The sequence below is a fragment of the Synchiropus splendidus genome, chromosome 4 (assembly GCF_027744825.2).
Source record: "Synchiropus splendidus isolate RoL2022-P1 chromosome 4, RoL_Sspl_1.0, whole genome shotgun sequence".
NCBI lineage: Eukaryota > Metazoa > Chordata > Actinopteri > Syngnathiformes > Callionymidae > Synchiropus > Synchiropus splendidus.
Window position 1 is genome coordinate 7,904,719 of NC_071337.1, and position 22,715 is coordinate 7,927,433.

The following is a 22,715-nucleotide window of genomic DNA, read 5'->3' on the forward strand; positions in this document are numbered from 1 at the left end:
GAATTTGCAACCAATTGTATCTGAGTCTTCCATGTTGCATGGTGGGCTCTTATCATATGCTGCATTTAAAAACAGTTCGCAAAACACAGCGATGATACAAGATTAGTGTTGGGTTTAACAGGTTGAGAAGACAGAAAAGGTAGCTTGCGCATGTTTCTTTGCAACCTGAGTAAAGAATAAGACATGGTGACTCATTCAAACACTTGCATTGCATTAAAGGACAAAATTGCATGGTGGTTATTTAAGCGAGCTGCAATTTCCTGCCCTTTCACAAAATGTAATCCAGGTAATTGAAGCTGTTTCGACTTCTAACATTGGTGATTCAAATCATTTTCATTTAAAGGCGACGAGGAAAAAAGGGTCTATTTCTAAATGAAGTGAAATTCATGGCCACTTTTCAGTTCGCGACGTTATTTCCAGGTAAAGTTCCATCACCCGAATCATAAACCATGTCTGCCACTGTGTTGAAGATTCATTACTGATGAAGTTCTGATACAAAAAGTGAACCTTGCTTCTCACTCTTAAACTACCATTTAGATATTTTTGCCACCAAAATCCAGTGAGGGGTCAAATATGTCTACTAGTGATGGGTTGATGAAGTTTCATGTTCAACGTTTCATGCTCAAGTTTCCAAGCGAGTTTCATTGCCATATGCACAGCATAACAGGTACGAATAACTTTCATATACTACGCAATGAAAATGGACAGAAAGGACAGGAGAAACAGAACAAATAAGTCACAAATAAATTCCAAAATGTGGGTTGGGGTTAGGACGTGTCTTAGGGTTGCACTCATCGCTACTTCAACAGTAGTTTACGGCATCTTATGTGGCACAGTGACAAGCGTGTGATCATTTGAAGTGCTACATATACAAAGTGACACAGTTATTTATTCCGAGGGAACAGAGCGCCAGCGCATGGCTGAACCCTTACCCCCACCTCTGTCTCTATTTTACACAACATGCTGTCTATGGCATCAGGATATGCTGCTGAAGGTGGAGCATGCCCCTAAAGTGAAAGCCTGTTGCATCACCATGCAAAGAGAAAGGCTGCCTGTGTAAAGTCCACTTGAGAATAGTCACCACTGACGCCTTGGACGTGAGAATGTGTTTTTTTCTGACTTGACTCCAGGATAATAATCATTTGGAAATTAATAATGAAAGGGAACTTTTTTAAGTCGGATGTTATTTGTGTTCACCTATTATAATGAAATGTAATGGAAGATAATCCATCACGGCGACAATATTTTTGCTCTTAAAGTGAGGACACCAGACAGAATAAGAAAGAGCTGTTTACCATCTTATTTATATTTGCATGTAATTTATGTTCTTTAACTGAATCATCATCAGTCTCTGAGGAACATTGCCTGTCATGTTGTGGTGATGAGTTCAGAAAAGGTAACGCAGCTGAATCATGTCTTCACTGCTCCTTCAACAGCACAGTCGTCGAATTCCACCTCATCTCTCGGTTATTAAAAAGCTCATAGACGACATGGGGAAATGGCCTTATGAGTCTCAACCTTCTCTAAGATTTTACATTGCGGTGAAAGATAAAAGATGAAGGACATAACAATACAGACAGTCGTCTTGTGTTTTTATGAATGATGCAACTCACCAACGCTGGGACATTTAAAGGGTAATTATTATGTGTTTTCTGTATACATTTTTAGATTTTTTTTTTCCTCGAAGTGCAAATGAAACTAGTGGAAAGAGTTTCACCACATGATATGAATGTTATTAGTCCATTGAATGGTTGTATTCTTAGTTCATGTCACCCATTCATACAGGCTTGTATGCCTCTACTATACTGTTAAGTTTTTCCTTCATAACTGATATGAAGGTACTGCAATATGCAATAGAGCCATCACTTTCCCATTCCAGACAGCAGCGAAGAACAAAGCCCAATTCGCTGTGTGATTTAAAGGTAATGGGGAAGTGCAACATTGGATAAAATAAAAAATAAAATAAAATAAAATAAACATCACAAATTCAACAGTCTGACGTCCTATACTGAGGACAAAGGCACAGAGGTGCCTTCTGCTGCGTGTAAAAAAAGACAGAGGTTGGGTTAGACAAGCCTCTCCTTTCATTCTACATGAAACAATGTGTCAGCTGCTATTTAAAGTCCCTCAAACGGATGTGTGTTTCAGACACAACAACGCTCTTTTAGGCACTGTCACTAAGGAGAGACACTTTATGGGCTTTATATATAGCAACTGACATCCAATGTAATTCAGTGAAGAGAGGTTTTGAACATCTCCTGGTGCCTTGGAGTACTGACCTGCCTGTCACACATACCTGTAACTACCCTCATTTGTGTGAGAGCTGACAGGCCTGTAATGCACCAAATCCATGGACTAGAGTGCGGGAACACTAGGAATCAAGTACAGTCCTGAGTGAGTATTTGATGAGTATAAGTACAGTGTAATAAGCCAGTATTCATGTGAGTATCAATGCTGGTTGTGGTGGAATTGTGGTAGCAGAAAAAAATCTGGAGATTTGATTTGATACTAATCTGATGGAAAGACACTGTGACTACTTGTAATAATGGAAAGACAACATTCGGATTAGCAGCCACTCAGAGCTTTTTTCAAAATGTTCGACACTTGGAGGGAGCAAGAGACATTATCCCTTGTGCTTATTTGGAGACATGCACCTGAAATAGCGCGTCTGTACACTCTCTGGAGGAAAAGAAAAGAGCCAAAGTGAATTTGTTTTTCACGCATGGCAGATGACTTAAAAAGATGTATATGCATGCATCCACGTACAGTTTTAGATCACAGTCCAAGTGCTTATGCAGTTGCTTTAAAAGTTATTTGGGATTCTAAGCAGTTACTTTCAGATATTATAAACAAGTGCAACACTTGCCTAGAGAACACTGTCAGACCTGATCTGTGTCCCGGCCCGCTCTCCAGATCTGAGAGTATTACTGCTGATTTAAAACTCCTGCACTTCTCATTTGCAGGCAAAACATCTTTTCTCCACTCCACTAAAAATGACAGGACATTTTTTTTTTTTTTTTACCCATAAACTGTTGAAAAAGAAGACGAGGGAAACGCGATGCAGCCTTGCGTAATACTGAAGCCGTCCATCCCCCCTCTGCCCCGCTCTCATCCCCACGCTCCATTCCTGTCCACTCAGAGCACTCAGTCACATCCATTTTGCATGAGAATGGAAAGCAGCTACACAAATGCACATCCTGAAAGACAAACATCCACACACTATCTCTAAAAATACTGATGCATGCAAAGACGGAACGCACGACCTCCAAAATAAATAAATAAGTCCGTCACTGTGAAGTTCATGGATTCAGACGTTGTAACCAGCAGTGCAGATAACATCTTTTCTTATTCTTGTAGATTTATTAATTCATTCAGCGCAAGCTGCACACCAGAAGCTCAGCGTGTCATAACTCATTTTTCTCTGCTACAACAATATCTATAATAGAGAATGGCCCTTTGCAAAACAACAGAACCAGAAGTCGGGTTATTATTCCGTCAGATGAGGAGCAGAGGGTACAGGTTGCCTCGTGACAAGCAAGACATTTAAACTCGAACAGGGGACACAGCGAGAAAAATTGTAGACACAGTTTCCCGTTCCCCTTCGCTAGTCACATTCTGATGCTCCTATCAGTCACGGTATGATACAGCAGTGGATCACATGAGTGCGTCTTTCAGCGTCCCATAAGTAAATACTTCTTTTTATAACTGCTTCCATCTCACTCAGCCACCCACTAGAAATGCCAGGTGGCAGATATCACTCAATGAAGTCCTCATGCCGACGACGTGTCTAAACGTTACCACGGAGAAAAGCTTTATAGAGGCTTTCATTCAATAATGATGGTGGAATAAAAGGGATCGCAGGAGAGATGGGTAGATGAGGTATCATGAAACAGTACTGAAGGGTTGATGAAACAGAGAGAATTTTCAGAGGCTACGAGATGACGCTCTGGGTTTAGAAGTGATGTGAGGTTTCATTGGAAACACTTTACTGCAGACTGTGCGATCTGGTAGCCTCTGAAAATCAGGACACTGTTTCATGAAACCTGATCTACCTGTCACTATATTGCAATGTAATGGATGGAATGGAAGAGCGACGATTCTGACGTTTCCTAAGGTTACTGTTGGGCAAAGGGCACATGACCTATCAGGGCGCTTTTGCACAACCTGTCCATCCCCTAAAGTGCCATTTCACACAGCACAGTTGTCCATCAACAGTGGTTCATTGATGTAAAAATAAAAATAAAAATAAAAATTCTGATCACAACGAAGTTGCTGGTGGAGTTCTACACAGCCACCATCGAGTCCATCCTCTCCTCCTCCAGCAGCACCACCTCCAGGGACAAGAGCAGACTGCAGCGCATTGTACGTTCTGCTGAGAAGGTGATCGGTTGCAGCCTGCCACCTCTTCAGGACCTGTATGTCTCCAGGAGCCAGAGACGTGCAGGTCGCATCAGAGCTGACCCTTCTCGTCCTGGACATGGACTGTTTTTTCCTCTTCCTCTGGCAGGAGGCTACGGTCCATCCAGACCAGAACCTCCCGTCACAGGAACAGCTTCTTCTTTATTTTATTTTATTTTATTTTATTCCAAAGCACTTTCCTAGTTGGTGGGATCCCCACTGACCATGGCAATAAAGTTGATTCAGTTTCTGATTCTGAAGAGCTTTAACATACCAACAAAAATGTCAAAAAAAACCTAACAAGGATTGTTGACATAAATATTTCAATTGCAAAACCAATCGGGGACACAAGCACAAATTCAATGGACTTCATGGTGCAGTCAAGAAAGTGTGAACAAACTATTTCCTATGTAGGTCACAGAAAACTACAAAACAAAACAGAACAAAAAAATAAACTTGTATATTAAACATTTTCTTTCATTAGGCTGCAAAATATTCTGAAGTGAATTTAGGCTCATAGCGGATTCTGGCAGAAAAGTTATGTATGTCAAGCCGTATTACTCACACAACACTACTGGCTTCATTGGCCATACTCCTCTCTCACTAGTTGGAGGGTCCACTTCCCTCTTTCTCACATATATATTATCTTCTCTCCCATTCTGTGCTTCTTCTGGCACCTTTTCAATCCCCTCATGCCTGCAGGTCTTAAGGCAGAATGCCAGCAGTGTGTGTTTGTGTTTCCTGGTGTGTAAACTCAACCTATCACCGTCTCTTGGGAACTCTACCGCATCAAAAATTCATATGGAAGCATGAGTTCCATATGTAAGTGTCGTATCGAATCACAAACCCTGAAAGATTGCAAGACTTGTGAGTTTAAAAATGCGTAATTCTATCACCACATTTTCTTACTTTGTAATTATACAATGTATTATAGCCTTCTGTCGATAAAACATCACTGACGGCAATGAGCTTTGGCAGACAGGAGGTGGCAACAGCATTTGAGCGCACACACAGGAAGGAAGAAGAACTGTGTTACCAGTAGAGCAGCAGCATGAAAATCAATGGGGGAACATATTGAGAACATTCATGAATCCAAATGAACTGACAGAATCTTCAAAGTCACCTAAGTCAAACCAACCCTGAATCTACGACGCATTTGCTCAGTTGTGCAACGGACATTCAAACTGATCGCTAGAATGGGAATTTCTGTCAGTTAATGTCAAACCGATATACTTGACTGCCGAACTGGACATACCAATTTTAATGCAAAACCACAGCCAAATTTACAGGAAGCTTCACATGCTTTTAAAAAGATATTCATCTATCCCACCATGACAGAAAGACTTAAAAAATAATAGCTTGTCACAAACCCTTAGTGAAGCTTCATCAGCCACCAACGCCTCCCAAAGTTGTCTCACATGTCTTGCATTTTTAGCATCATCAGACTGGTGGTTAGAGACCTATTGACACAGACTAAGTTCCAGGAATCTCAAATACCCTTGGTGGCAGAAGTATAACATTATATGGAAGTTTGCCCAGACTGTTGTGGGAATAAACTTGGATTGGAATACACACACTCACATAGAGGAGGGCCATGCTGGGAGGGAACTCATCCCTACAGGCTTCGCTGAGGTGTTAAACCAATAGTGAAGCCCGTTGGAGGGCGAAACACGTATGACATAGAAATAATAGTTACTGAACGTAACTTCAGTTCTATGAATAAGTGTGGAGCCCTCTAACAGTCTGCCCAGCAGGCCCAGTTCTCCCTGAGTTTCCAAAAGGAGACGAATGGTGATGAACAGGGGGATTTATGGGGAGAGGTGGAGCCTTCCTGGGCGGAGAGTTAAGCGAATCAGTTCTCAGGCGCGTACTTTGCAAGCAAATAATTTCGGCAAAAGAAACTTTCTGGACAAATTCATTATGAATAGTTGTGGTTAGTGCAGCAACAGCGATTATTTTGACAGTCAACCTAGTCGACGAGTCAGCACACGACATTCACAGGTTGGCGAACACGACAATCACTTTTCAACAGAATATAAATTCAGATAGATAAAAAAAATAATAAAGCTTATAATGGCCTTGCTCTATTGAGAGTTTGTTTGAATTTTAATTGCTCAAAATGTGGTGTGAAAAGTATGTGTCCTTTGATGTCTCTTTGATGTGTGCGGTGTGGTCCTATATGTTGAATGTTTTGGGTTGTGGTGGTCCAGAAGCCTCACACATTAATCCCTTTGTGGAAGATTGTGCAAAGAGAGTGATGACATCACAGCTAGCCGACGGATGCGATGGACTGGCGACCTATCCAGGGTCAGGTATCCGCCTGCTGGGATAGACTCCAGCACTCCCCACAACCCAGTACAGGACTAAGCTCTGGACAATTGAAAATGTATGTATGTATATATGACTAGTGATTGCAGTACTAGTTGCAATGACAATATGCCTTGTGATACATGACAAAATATCAAAGTTTGCATACAGTTCCGGAATAACACGGTATGATTTTATCTTAGTGTTGGGGAGTTTGTAAACAAACATTTAACACGTGTTACATCCGCTGGTTTCATAACACAAGCCCTTCCTTGTGTGGCCACATTTTGTAGCACATTCATTTGGTCCTGCTTTTGGTTTTAAGCCAACAGTGAAATAATGAGGGACTCTGAGTGTAAATAAAAGTGTTTGAAATGACACATCAAGGTGCAGACAGTCTTTGGCGTCGCTGTTCAAACAAGGGACACTCCACCACCAGTGCACGTGTGTGGTCAAGTGAGAGGAGCTTCAGGTTTAAAAACAATTCAAAGTTGCACTTTTGACAAAGTGTTCTTTTTAGAACGCAACACGGACAATCCATACAATCTCCTCACATAGTCAGATCCTACATTCTATCCCCACTTTTCCAAAATCCAATTGATGGTATTGCAGGGTCATACAGTAAGTAAACAAGGTGGGTGCTGAAACTGTCTTGGTAGCTTCATACTTAATCCTGTTGCTAATGCTTTAGACAATCCATCAATTCCAATCCACCTATTTCATTGTCAACATCTACATATAAAGAGTTTGAAGGCTTAGTGTGAGCCCTTCTCTGCTCCTGTCTCTTTTATCCTTTAGCTGAGCATCAGCAGTTTTCAGTATTCCAACAGCTTCAAACTGAATCCAGTTCCTCTGACGAAATGAGTGCCACCTTAAATCCAAAAGAGCAGAATCTCAATCTCACTATCAGCTGGAAAAGGCAGAGTCGAACGATCTGAAGGTGTCCAACTGTGACCGTGCCAGGTTTATAAATGGATTGCTATTGTTGAGCCAGAATGTATTTACTATCAACTGTAATCCAATGAAGTTGATATTTTTCTGAAGAGGTCTCAGCGCCACTTGGACATATTTCTCTATAAACCCAGACACAATCTCGCCGCAGCGGGTTCAATCATCTTTTCTCTGCGAAAGAAACTCACCCTGGAGCTAGACTGGTGGGCCTTCCGTGTCCTTATTTCCACTCAACTTCAATTTCAGAAAAGGTACACCATTCTTTCCGAAGCCATATCTTATTCTTCGGGCGCTCGTGGCAGGGTTCTAAAGGAACGAGAGAATAGGTTAGTCACATTATCTATTCAAATTACATCAAGTCACATTTCACTCTCAAGTGAACTTCAGTCACTAGCGCTTTTATTATCGGAGTTTCAAGTCAAGCACCCATTCACAGTACTATGACTCGCATTGTCAATAACTATAGAAAGAAAAAAAAAAGACAGGAATAAATCCATACAAATCATTTTCGAATGAACAGATCATTGCTAAATCAATTGTTGACATTTGCAAGAGGAGAAGTGGCCCCTCAAGATGAAGGAGCACATTTGTGAAATTGTAATGATGAGTCCGGCTAACACTCTCTTGTGTCTGAGATGCATGGCTGGTCAAAGTGCCAAACACTTTGCGAGCACACACACACACACACACACATACTTGAGTCCAACGACACACTCATAGACGCTAATTAGCATTGATACTTCTTTGTAAAGGGCAAAGCTGTCTGCCGGCGTTTGGGCATGACTAACCCCAGCAACCCCACAGAACGGTAGAGTGAGAGGAAGAATGTCTCACGGCAGTGAGATCATCCAGAATGGCACTGAGGGAGGCACTCCAGTCAAGACCAAAAGACCAACAGCTCCCTCCTGATGTTTTAGTTTCGTCAGAGGTCGACCATTAAATTGCAACCGGATCAACGTTTTGGATTTTCTTGCGCAACAATGCGGCAATGGAAGCCAGTGCAAATGACTGGCATGCGATAAACCTAGTGAATGTCTGTTCGATGAACCAAGCAGTGACGTTCATATGACCAAAAACAATGTTGGAAAAAGCGCAGGACTGGCAGTTATTGGACTGATTCCTCTTACATCTTAACAGTTTTGCTCCAGCTCTGAGTCACTTTCACCAATGAATCGCCCAGCTTCAACCGACACTGCAGATTTCACTGTCTAGAATTGTAGAAATGTATGACTGCACTTCAGATTGGGCAACACATATTAACTATTCATAAACTAAAAACTTGTTCATAGTGGTGTTGTTTAGAGTGAAATTTCGTTGACTATTGCAGGGTAAAATCCAGTCAGTCTTAAGAAGACACTGATCAATAATTTATTATAATAAATTACAGACTAATATGATGCGAATACATGTGAGTAAGTTGTTTATTATTATTATTATTATTATTAATAATAATAATAATAATAATAATAATAATAATAATAATAATAATAATAATAATAATAATAATAATTTATTGCATAATAAATATCCCCTAGTACTCTTTATTTATTTATTTATTCAACAAAAGTTATGTTATTGTACAAATCTATTCTATTCTATTGGACGTTTAATAAAACCATTTCCAGCAGAGGTGGAGTAAATCATTCCTTGTTAGTTCAGCAGAATGAATGCCGAGTGCACGAGCACATACTCTGCGGCATCGGCACTATTTCAAATGGGGTGTTTACACAGTGAGAACGCTGGCATTGTTGGACCCCGTTCGATGATGCCGTCACAGTGTCAATAAACACAGCATCAGACTCTGTATTCTATGGTTTCCATCTTCATGTAAACAAACACCTGAGACATGTTGTCCTGCTCGTGTCCGAATGGTAAAAGGATCCTTTATGTAGAAAGTGAACTTTGTGGAATGATTTTCTATAAAAAAATAAAAATACCTTAGAACAGGTGTCACCATCCTTTATACAACTGCAAGCTACTCCAAGGGCACTGTGTGATCCGACTGTGTGACACACTTCTGAAATAACATAGATGATATAACAAGAATGGAAACTCAAGATCAAGCATAATGTGATAGTTATTGGATGAAAAACAGGGGCTACTCCTTTGGTCTCGGCAAGCTACCCGATATCCGTGGGCACCATATTGGCGACCCCTGCCTGAAAATGTCCATGGTCATTCAACATCTCCATCAGGGGTCACAGCAGCAAGTCAGGCTCCTCCACTGTTGTCCCCACCTTTACCTCATGAACCTCACCTGTTCGCCTCCTCTTCTTCTATCTGGTATCTCCATTTCTAAATTTCTTCATGTGACCTTATTATTTCAAACCTTCACAATAACTGCACTTCTTTTTGATCTCGTCCCTCTTGGTCACACCAATGACAACCACGGTATCTTCACCAGTGACACATCTAACTCTGCTTCTTGTCTTCATGTCAGAGCTACTGTCTCCAAACCATATATCATGGCAGGTCTCACGACTGTCCTATGAAACGACCCGACTGTCTTCTTCAGCACTCCTTCAATCCTCCAATCATCTCCCTTGATCCATCTCCATTATTCTCCATCAACCCCAAACATATGGACCGATCGGTGCCATGTTCTCTGAATGACTACTCGATCATACTTTTCTGGGTTAACGTAACACATCACTGACTCCATAACTGAAGCACATAAACACTCGAAATGAAATGAGATGTTGAAATGAGTGTGTTGGTTTGTGCGAACCGCTGTTTGCAATTTCACTTTCCTCTGTCCAAAAAATCGGAGTGCTGTTTACAGAATTACATAATGAGTCAGACTTCCAGCCCGAATGACTTGCCTTGTGGAAAGGAGCCGAATCTTTCTGACAAAACTAATTTCGTGGTAAGAAAAACACTGCAAAACCTAGGAACCAAGCAGGTGTTCGATTTGAAGTGGGCATCCTCGGGACAAATTGGCCCAGCGTACAGTTAAGGCACAAATGAACGAGTGAGAGGCAATGAACTGTGTGTGATGTGAGAGTTTCGAGGGGAGTAAAACAGGAGTAATTGATTTTGAGCCACAGCCGTCTGTGGTCTGATATTTCCATAATTGTGACGAAAAGCACCGCGGCTTAAGTGGTGAAGGTCACAGGGCATTTATATTTATACAGTCGACTCTCCTCTTCGGGAGTCTGCTGTGGGGCTGTGCTCGGTAAATCAATGAAGTGTGTCCGTCCACTCTTTGGTTGTTTAACCGAAGGCAGCGCAGCAGCGTCACACACTCATCCATCACTGACCGTTCACTCAGCTCACGTGTGGATACAGGCTTGTTTCTGCTTTGTGGTGTGAAGAGGGAGCTACAACTGTTAGTCCAACACCTCATGATTCAGAGGTGCAACAACGCATGTCAGAGAATCAACCAACAGGAATGACTGTGCTTGACACTTTATATAGGTAGCTCCTCCTGCCTCAGAACCGAAAACATTTTTCACTACCATTTTGTACATTTCTAATGGGAGAACATCGATGCCATCAAGTATTGCGAAACTTGCGCAATATAGTATCAACATTTATTCTGAAATATCCCAATACTTCATTATATTATATTATATTAATGATATTTAATACAGAGCTCGGTCATACATGAGCCATGCAGTGGAACTGTCTGCACCGTAGAAAGGTCAGTGCATGAGGATTACTAAAAATGGGGTCCAGCATCGAGACAGTCCCATGAAACAAACTGGGCAAAGTCATGAACAAGAATCATGAACTCCTCACATCTTTTATTGACATTGAGGCTGTGTCCCATTTCTCACCCTAACACTAGTTTTTGACCCTAACACTCTCACACTTGCGCGTTCACGTCTAAGTGTAGCGTGTCCCAATACTCCGAGCGAAGACAGAGCGCACTTGCCGTTCACCACTTGAAATGAAGGATAGATTTCCAGGATACCAAAGTACTTTATTTCAAAACAATGTTGGATAGGACGAAAGGGACATTTTAGTAACAAGGACTACTCTTCCGTCTGTTGACTTTCTCTCGTATCACACGTTAGCAACCCAAATGGTCGACCGTGTCCGACAACATGAACAACACAACATGTATGTGCAACAGTATGTTTTTATTTCTTCTAAACAAACAACAGTCAGCTAGCATCCAGGCTTATGCTAACATCTTCATACCTCTAACAGATCTATCACTACAACATAGCGGCAAAGCCGGCATCGGCTCCGCCCATTTCTTCTCTGTTGGTTCTCCAAACCAAGTGAGATTATCAGCGCCGATGCAAGTGGTCACAAAAATGTTGGAGCTTGCATTTTCCAAAACGTCTCCAATACTCGATATGCAACGAACAAAACACAGCACAGCAGCCAATGATGCAAGTGAACAAATCATGAAGTATTGTCCCAATTTTTTCAGGAAGTCAATCACTTCACTTCGTCGTCGGAGGGCACTTCACAGTGGAGGGCCCTCAAAACCAAGTGCGAGTGTTAAGTGGTAGTGTTACGGTGAGACATGGGACACAGTCTAAAGCTCCTGAAAATTCATTGTTTTTGCTCATGTGTCCGAAGTTCACACATTCAACACCACAGTTGGTCTCAGCTGTCTCTGGTCCTCCAGGAGATCGGCTCTGTTGGCCGAGCTGCTGACATGCAGGCGGAAACCGCACATTTTGAACGCTTTAAGATAAATGAAACACCTGTGATTTCATCGGTTCAATGTGACAAGGCTCAATATTTTGGCAGCATGACGCTCTTTAACCTGTAAAAATCCATATATGAGCATCGTCATTGTTTAAGTTGCACGGGTCAGATCGCGAGACAAAAGTAGCGGCTTATAGGCTGGAAATTATGGTTGGTTATGAGAGCTGTTTATGCTTTCATACACATTATATTGTACTGCAAGATCTAATTTTCCTGCTTAAAATGTTTCTTGTTCACAAATATTACAATATATTTCTGAACTTACAGTATCGCAATATATCGCAATATATCACGATATATCGTATCACCACTCGGGTATTGGGATACGTATTGTATCGGCACATACCTGCAGCACAGCCTTATTTATTTCACTATTGTCATCCTTTACATGATGTAAAAGCGAAATGGGAAGTGAGAGCAAAGACTGGTGAACAGTAGCTTTGGAACGCAAGAGCCACGGAACATGCATCTACATGATAGATGGATTCAGAATTTAGAGCAAATATGTAAAACAATGTCACATAGGGTGGAAAGGTTTGATGAGAGATGCCATTTGTCAGCTCTTCTCCGAACAAGGCCGCTGCTGATGGAGCTCAGTGTCTGTGATTTCTGTCAAAACCGCCGAGTGCTTTCTCTCTTCTCCGCACTTCTCAAGTACGATAAGAGAGCGAGTGCAGATGTGAGCTTAAACTCGTCATCCTTCTACTTTCCCTGCAGTGATTTCTCTGAGTATAGAGCACCTCAGGCATGAGCGCAGAAACCATCTGTTTTGCTTTCCATTCTGCTTGAGCTTAGATTTGCTCCAGATCTGTTTGCCCTCCACTACTTCCTTGTGAAGCTCTTCTGCTCCGTGCAACATTAAGGGCGGTTCATTTGCTTTATAACCTCACAGTCGGTGTTTGACATTGTCTCATCTGGATTCCAAGTTCATTCCATGCTCATAAATGTTGGCGGAATATATTTAAGACGTGCAACAAGAAGGTATCAAAAAGAAAGAAGCGCTGACCAACATCTGGTGCCGTAACCTCATTCTGATCGAGATGTGTTGCATGGTGAAATCCACCCTTTAGACAGCTGCAAATGGTGCGTCGTAACTTCCCAACGGCCTTTTATATTTTGGATTTCATTTTCTCGGCACACCAGGCGAAGGTATCAAGTAAAATCCATTCCACTAGATGAACAGCGACTCAGTAATTGTGGCTGTAATGCTGCTTTCTTTAGTAAAAACCAGCACTGCAGCCATCTCATTGACCAGTCTATTCATTAGCTAATTAAAATAAATGGCTACTTAGCCGAATCAATTCCCACAGGCTGCCGCGCCACTTCTTTATTCATGGATCAAGTTCTGCCGGACCAGGAGCGAGACAGGGAGAATAAAAGTGATGTAAGGGAGCTCCTCCCGAGTTTATGATTCCTTGAACTCTGTGTTGTTTCGGTGCATGAATCAGCCTGGAGTCAAAAGCTCTATTCCCTGGGTGGCGCAGCCATACACGGAAACAGGCACCCGGCCGGACATATTGATGTTACAGCAGCGCATTCATGAATATTAACAAAGAACTGGCAATGAGACGGCTTGATAAATGAATTATTCTGTTTAAGATGGTATTTTAAGAGTTTCAAAAGCAACTTTCAAACAGCAGTTGGAAGGGGTTTTTTTTGTTTGTTTTTGTAGCCGCATGAGCTCCTGGCTCCTCTAGGAATGGGTGATACGGAAATCTGAAGCACTCCCTTTCTCAGAAAGGATGGAAAGATGAAGAATATGTAATAATAATGAATATATATATATATATATATGGATGTATGTGCAGGAGGAACGAAAGAGAGGACAGCAGAAGACCACCTGAGAGTTTGAAAAAGGATCACTAAAGGATATCGGGGGAGCAGGGTGATGGATGCCTTTGGAGGTGAGCAGAAGAATTTTAAAATGTATTCTGAACCAAACACAGCCGTTCAGGAAGAGGAGTCTCCGCAGGTCGAACCAAATTGCATTTTTTTAAGTGGACACATATTTGGAAATGCAGGGCGAGTATAGGGTTCACAGTTGTAAAATTGAAGCTATATATCTGTCAATTTAATTCATTTATTTTTATTTTTGGGGTTGTTTTGTTCTTGCCAAAAAAGTGTTTTTTTTTTTTCATTTATCTTTTTTTTTTTATAAATTGCTAAACGTTGTTTAGGAATCACACATGCACTTGCAGAGACTCAAACATCTGCTGTGATTTGTTGAGTCACAAACATGATGCTGCAAAGGGGAAAAGAAAGGATGGGTATTCTTGACACTCATGTGACAGCAACCAGCCCCAGCTGACCAGGAGAGCTACAACTCCACATATTTTACATAGAATTTCATTGCAACTGTAGCTCCGCATATATCACAAAGACAAATAACTAAAATATGAATGACTCCTTTTCTCATATTTATCTATTTATTCCATTATTTTTTTCACATTTCTAATTTTGAATTTCACATCCACAAAATTTCCTGTTTTAAGATGTGAGGAGAATTTAGAACTTTTCCATCGTCATATTTCTCATTGCTTTCAAATTATTGATCCTCATTTGAAACTTATTTTTTCTATTCATACAAAACACACAAAAAACAAGTATTTTATTGTGGTTACCAAACCACTAATAATTTTAATAATGCCTACAGTGACACTTTAGATTGGGAAACAAATATTAACTATTAATTCATCACTATTTATGATGCTGTTTAGAGTGAACGTTTGGTGACCATTCCTGGGTAAAATGTAGTCAAGCATAACAAGACACTAGCAAGTACTTAATAGCGGTTAATAACAGGGTAATATGCTGGTAACACACATAAAAAAATGATTTATTTGTAGTAATATATGTTCCCTCATCATGTTGGTTTAACTGTGTTTAAGTGCAGGGAGTACTGTCATGTTGTTCACGGCAGAAGAGAGATTCTGAAATGCGCAAGACAAGCCGAGTCTCACTTGGATTCACCAGTCATTCAGATGAGATGCAAATCAGCGAATACAAGGCAGCAGGGTCAAAACTGGAAGGTGGATGGATTTCACTTTGATGAGTTCTGTTTACAGGGACGCTGACATGCTGATCATGAGCAATCTGTTTCCCCAACTGAGCAAATAAGCGGTGACTCAGCCATGCACAGAGCGACGTATCAGCACAGAGCAAACAGAGCATGGCGCTAACATGTGCGTGTGCATATAAAGGCCTGGGATCAGTCAAACTACTCGCAGCCACTCGAGACTACAACTGCGGAGGTTTATGGGGCAGATAGGTGATAAAACTTTCTCCGAGTCAATGGAGTCTCCGAGACTGTGTGCGGGTGTGTGCGAGTGTGTATTATTTGCGCGTCTCAGCGGTGTGGGAGGTCTGATTTGTTGCAGTAATATCGACAGGCGCAGCCTTGGAATGAGATCTTTCCTTCAGGGAGCCCTCCTACCCTTTCATGCTGGCTCAGAAATGCTCACTCAGACAAAAACACATAAACTTGGTTTACATCAGTTTACCGAACACATCTGACAACGGATGCGTGGCCAGTCCCCAAGCTCATCGTCCGCTCCCATTCGTTTGTCCTGTTTAATGTCGCGGCAGCCACGACACTGTCCATCAATCTGCCGCTTTGAAAGACTGAATATGCTCGACAATAGAGGGGATGTTGAGACAAACCTTGTCAACATTAACTTCTTCATCCTTCTAGGAACGAATAACAGCACTGAATTACGACATCTGTCTCGCAGCTGACAAATCCCAGAGCATTTTCTTGTCTGTCCTTGTCGATCATTTGTTTTACAAACCGTCTGTTCTCTGCTGCTAATGCAACCCTCATGTTGCCAAGCAAGGAGTGGAGGGCTGCATTTGGACCTGGGTGTGTACTTTGGTCTGTAAAATCACTCAGAAAGTCAGTTACATGGGACTGGAACTAATGATTTCCCTACAATTAAAACAAAACAGGAAAAACTAATGCAAAGAGTTATTTATTTTATATTAAATACTTTGCCTTTTGTATTGCCATTTATGTGGCTTTTAAAGTCGCATTTTTCAAGTTGCAATTTTTTAACAGTGTTGTTCAATATTTTTGTTATTTGATGCTGTGTGTTAATATTAAAACCAGTGAGTTTTCTGTGTAATTTAGTTGAAGGATCAAAAAAATATATCGGCTTTTTGAGACAATTAAAATATCGGTATCGGCCAAAAAAAACCCCAACTATATATATATATATATATATATATATATATATATATATATATATATATATATATATATATATATATATATATATATACACAAAATTAAATAAAAAAATAAACATCAACTTAAACAATTAAAATCACCCTTGGTGACTCTTGTTGCGTGTGTCAAACAGCAGGGGGCATGTCTGATGTTAGCGGAAACTCAAAATGGTGGACCAGAGAGTAAGAAAATCTACTGTGAAAGTATATTGAAGGCAAACAAAGATTAGCCTTTTTGGAGGCGCTATTCGGTTGGTTCGCATTTTGCAGTCACAGGGCCTGAATGAGGTCAGACAGTAGGAGGGCACGAAAACCTCTGTATGACCTCAGATGAAATGGCAACTGGTCCAAATTCTCTCCAACCGCTCACCAGTGGCAGCTGGGATTGGCACCACCACCCCAGCAGCTAATCAGACCTAAAGAATTTGAGTGAATGCTTGAACACTTCAGCAAAACATCTGAGGGAGCTTGAACAATACAAAACAGGAAAGGTTATATCGAAGTATGTCACCATTCCTTTTACTATAAGCTTGAGTTTCTGAGTGGCAGAGAGCCTGTGCATGAGATGTTGCTGAGCCTTTCATTCCATCTCCAAAGTACAAGACTCACCCAAGTCCCTGAATTGTTTGTGACACACTCTGACTAAGTGTTGCGTGACAGTCTGGCACCAAATATTCCCACATCTAATCCAGTAGCACCGGCAGTGACACACCTTTTGCACGTTCTCTGTGTGACAGTGGAGACACCAGAGAAAGTGACAATGAGACAGGAACACATCTTGGCAGTGACACCTTGAACATCAGAAAGAGCTTGCGGGGAGATGCACTTACTCTGCATCTTTCCACACTTCTCTCACACTCTGTTCCCTCTCGGATATGTTGGCCAATTAAACTTCTCACGCTCTTTTTTTTTCTGCGATCTGTTCCCCAAAAGGTGAGTGTGTTATTTTCTCCACTGTACAGTCATGACAAGCAATAGATGAGTTGAAGTTTCTAAAGGAATGAGACAGCAAATATGGCACTGTCCTCCATATGAGCCCACATCCTCTTGGTTCGACTAAAAAGAACATTAAGCTGTTTGATGTCTTCTTATCAATGAGGCTCAGCAAATAACAGACAGGACAGTCTCTCTCTCTCGAACCATATCCCTCCGCCTAAGCACCGTTTTATGAGGACTGGAAAGTCACCTCCAATAAGTTTTACTCATCACAGGGAAACATTCTGTTTACTCCAAAGTTTGTTTGTACACATCACAAGCTGGGTAACTTTTTTTTTTGTCCTGGTTTCCTGTTGCATTCAGTTGTTTAGGCACTTGCCTCGACTCGGTCCCCGTGGAGAAAACTCACTACAACTACAGTTGATCTTATTGCCATATGAACACATCTTAGACCTTTTTTTTTCATGACCATGAGCAGTAAAAAAGTGTTGGTCGCAGCACAAAACATACTCGCACTATAGGCATCAGTTTAGTGCAGGGTCGTCCCTCCACTTTTTAGCAAGGATTGACTTGTCTCCACCACACGTAAATCCGATAAGCCATCCTATTTTTATCCTATATTTTGAGCGGTATAGAAAATTCTGATACTCCTGAACACACCATCTGCACACAACTAAGATTGGCGCTACACCTGAGCAAGCAAGAGAAATTAAGAAAAGCAGTGAATGACGTGCACGTTCCCGTGGACCGTCATGTGTAAATGAAACATATGGCTTGTTTATTTCAGCCTGCTCAAGGAGGTAGCGCATCTTGCTTGATCTATGGTGGCCTGAACTGGACAAAAAGTAAGTCTCACTGAAGACGGATTGTTGAGAATGTATGCATATATACAGAAGAAAAAAAATAAAGGTTATATTTGACTGTTATAAGCCTGTGTCGCAGATGCTTTTATTGCAGCCTAGTATAAAGTAAAACCCATTCTAATCTTCTTGCCTCACCCCCCACTTCTCCAAACAACTGACGCCCTTGGCTCTCACCTCTGCCTGCAGTGGAACTGGGGCGCAGGAGGACACAGGTTGTCATAATATATATTTGGTAGATGCGTTTCTCTGAACCGATCAGACAACTCGGCGCACTCAGGCGTGCTCTCGCTCTCACGAATCACATGCTCACAATTCCACCAAAATAAAATGCAACAGAACACAGTCTGTGATGTTGGGAACACAACTGTGTTCCACAGAGGGCAAGCGTGACGATTCTTCACTCCAGAGAGAGTGTCAGAGCTCCACATGCAGGACCAACCCAGAAATATTCCATCAATCCTGAGGGTTACGTGGACGAACTCATGTGTGTGATTCATGAAGCCAAAGCGCACATACGCATATTTCTTGCAGTTATTATACTTCACACAAGTATAATAACTGCAGGAAAAGATGTTTGGGGTAAACAAACGGAAATTAGATCAAGTTTGTCAGGTAGAATAACATATTATTCTTTCCTGTTGAGAAAGTGTTACATCATCACACTATATTGTGGAATATACAATACATATTTAATGATCATAAAAAAATAATTTTAACAAATCATAATGACCAGAATGAAAAGAATTGAGCGGAAAGTGCACTACAGACTTCGACCAATATAATGCAACCTAATGCTCCATTTAGACAGATTTCAGGAGATTCCTTCAATATTTTAGCACTGTTTTATGCAGATTATGTGGTCATGGTGACATCATGAAGCATCACGGTGTAACTAGGGAGAAAAAAAATACCCAAAATGACACTGTCGCTGACGTGTCAGTGACAAGCTACATACATGGTGGGTACAAGACAATGTCAATAACCAGATAATCCCTTGTCTGTATGAGGGCCGAGGCAGTTTTCCAAGCTTTCACAGTGAGAGTCTGACAATACCTGACAAGGTTCCAATCGAAGTCAGAACGCATGGCTGAGCCCCTTCCATCATCGTTGTTGGGTGTGCACAGGTAAGCAATTCTGGGCCTGACAGGGAAATCCCAAGTGAGAGAGACAGAGGAAGCCACGTCTGAAACTTATGAACACGGACTGAGTGAATCAGACTGCCCGGTGAGAGAAGGTAAAATGCACTGCTAACACTGGAACTCCTGCATTTTCAAGAGAGTCAGAGGTTTCAGAGGAGACGAGGACCACTTAACACAGGCTTCAAACACACAAATAATAAAATAAGGAAACGCACAAATACATGCAATAAAACATCCACTATCCATCCTGACAACAGTTATGGATCTATTAAGACTCAACGTGAGTAAGGCTTGTTTTGTACCATCGATGTTACAGGCACAGGGTTAGAGATAAGGCATGTGGCCTGTGTTCCTCCATAGATCCGCACAATAACTAAGGAAACACCACATATGTTGTAATGTATAATGACCTGCTTGGTTGGAATCCTCACAGTAATGATGGATAGATGAGGTTTCATGAAACAATGTCCTGATTTTTACAGGCCACCAGATGGCACTGCCTGTCTGCCTGTAAAAAGTTTGAACTTGAGCAAGTAATTCAATGAACCCTCACGTCATCTAGTGGCGTCTGACAATTAGGTCACTGTTTCATTTACCCTGCAATACTGTTTCATGATACTGCAGCTACTCATCACTACCTTATGAGAGTGGGCGTCCATAATAACACTAACTCGGACTCGGATTTTAAAGACCAGTCCTTGTATACGAGAAGCTAACTACCCAAAATGAATTCCAAAAACTGCAAGGTAGACTTTCTTTCATTTATTTATTTATTTTTCATAAGTGTGAAAAGTGAAAACGTGACCTATGGTCATGGAAGAATGCAGAATTGTTTGAGAATATTTACAGCACATTATGAAGGTAAGAAAGGAAATGCGGGATCATCCATCCATCCTTATCTGTTTCTCAGTTGCCGGGTCTCGGGGGCAGCATCTTCAAAAGCTCACGCCAAACGCCCTTCTCTCGGGGCAACATCCACCAGCTTTGACTGGGGGATTCAGAGAATATTCCCAGGCCAGTGAAGAGATATAATCCCTCCACCTGGTCCTGGTTCGACCCCTTGGTCTCCTCCGAGTCAGCCGTGCCTGAAACACCTCCAAAGGGAGGCGTCCTCATGAGATGCCCGAACCACCGCGACCAACCCCTTTCAAGGAAGAGAAGTGGTGGCTCTACTTCGAGTCGCTCCCAAGTGACAGAACTCCTCAGACACCCGCCACCCAATAAGAAAATTCAATTCAGTCACTTGTATCCATATAACCAAAATACAGGTGTGATATAAAAAAAAAATCAAAACCATTATCCATCATGGAACAATAAAAGTTGAATTTCATTGAAAGTGCCCAGTTAAATTGGTTATATCAAATGGAGGTCAGCAGAAAAAAAAGGTTACATAATACTATTTTTTACGTGTGGAGGTGAATGTAATTACTTTTCGAAAATCTGTAGGACTTAATCCTGCCAATAACGTGCTGTCAGTGTGTGACAAAACCCTCATTTTGATCAAATCACGAATGTGTGTCAGCCTATGTAGGTCTCCACAACCCTCCTTCCCTCCCTTCGACAACAACTTCCCTTCATCAATCTCTTCAGTGCAACGTCTCCGCCTGGCTTTTTTTTCTAGGTGACATCTGTCACAGCAAATGCCAATGGCAAAGATGAAAGGGCAACCAAAATGTTGACGGCCGACGAGAGGAGTAAACAAGAAGGGGAAATGAAAGGAACAAAAAACAAAACAAGCAGCGACATTTGCTGGGACGTGAAGAAGTGCAGAGCCAAATACATTGACTAGGGTGGAAGCATGATTGACAGGTGTTTGTTTTAAATCTACTCGGATCTATGACGCTGTCGGTCTTCTGTGTGGGGCTTATGTGACCACAGTTGTTTGATTCCTGCCTTGCAAGACGTCCCCACACAGTGGCCATCTGCTTGAATTATGCCAGTTGACCCCTTTCAATTACCCAGCATGCCCAGCTCCCTCAGAAAAAGTAGCCAGCGCAAAGACAGATGGACTGACCCAAAAAAATGCACTCTAAAATAGGATTCACGTTTTGAATACACAATGTACAGTATGATGAAGCTCTTTCAGACACCACACAGATAACCCCGATCTCATCCGCGGTGACAAAATAGCACCATGTCCTGCTTCTTCTCAGCATATTTTTTTAAAAGCACCCAGCATGGTTAGAACCCGAAAGCTTCATAAATCCTTTTTTCAGTCATTAAGATATTCCTTGGAGGAAGCGGGGTCGAGCTGCATCGCTCCTTAGTTGTTCCCGCACAGAATTTGGGAATGTTGATTAACGTGCTGTGGGTTCCATTCTGCTGACTCCTTCAGGGACTGCTGCTTCTCCCCACCTTGTTTAACCGCGAGCAGCGCCGATAAAGGGCTGCACTTGGTCAAACACTGCTGCGAAGAGTATCCTGTGCAACTGCCGAACACAAGTAGCAGCAAGTTCCCCAGGAAAGTTGAAGTCCGCTTTAACAAGAACTGGAGACGGGAAATGAACCAACATTGTGGGTATTGTCAGTGCTGATAAGGACTTGACGCAGCACCATCATACCAATACATTTTTCATGATGAACAACCACTGTTTACTCCTGTATTTTAAATAAAGCCACTGCATGTTAGTGCTGCTAGCGCATTTCAGGTCAGCATCTGTTTGCTAGCGAATGTGCGCGGGTTAGCTTGTCACTTGGATCAAAGCATACTGGAAAAAAATAAATAAATAAAACACACGAGAAAGCACATACCAAAGGAAAAAATAACAATGGATCTGATACTTGGCACCAGTTTGTATTCAGAATAACGGATGAAGCGCAGCAAAAGCCTTTCTGTGAAAGCTGCCACTAGTCAGTTGTATCAATAGGTGGGAGAACAACTAATCCTTATTTGCAGTACCAGCACAAACTTGGGCACGAGGAGCCTGTAAAAATTGTGTGAGTTTGCTCCTGCAGCCCCTGAATCCATCTCAAGATTTATAAGATTTATAGAAGACGTCATAAATAAACATGTAACACGTCTTTGTCAAGGAGGTCATAAAGTAGCTCCCTCTACATAGACGTGTAAGTAAACGCTTGTTTAAAGACCAAAGGCTTTCATCACTAAACAGGTTAGGTTGCGGCATGGTCACTGATCACTACTAGTATTCTATCCTTGGACTATAGTTTGGTAAACTTTTCAGTTATGTTAAGTCGAGCACTGATGTTGTACGAGTCTGTAATCCATTTG

General features: G+C 41.6%; 1 protein-coding gene across 1 annotated transcript in view; it reads right to left on the reverse strand.

Annotated features, from left to right (window-relative positions):
- Positions 1-22,715, reverse strand: part of dlgap3 (discs, large (Drosophila) homolog-associated protein 3) — a 135,208-nt gene that overhangs the window by 73,298 nt on the left and 39,195 nt on the right. The window contains exon 4 of the mRNA XM_053861761.1: positions 7,845-7,962. The gene's annotated coding sequence lies outside the window, so the exon portion shown is untranslated. The remainder of the gene's footprint in view (positions 1-7,844; positions 7,963-22,715) is intronic.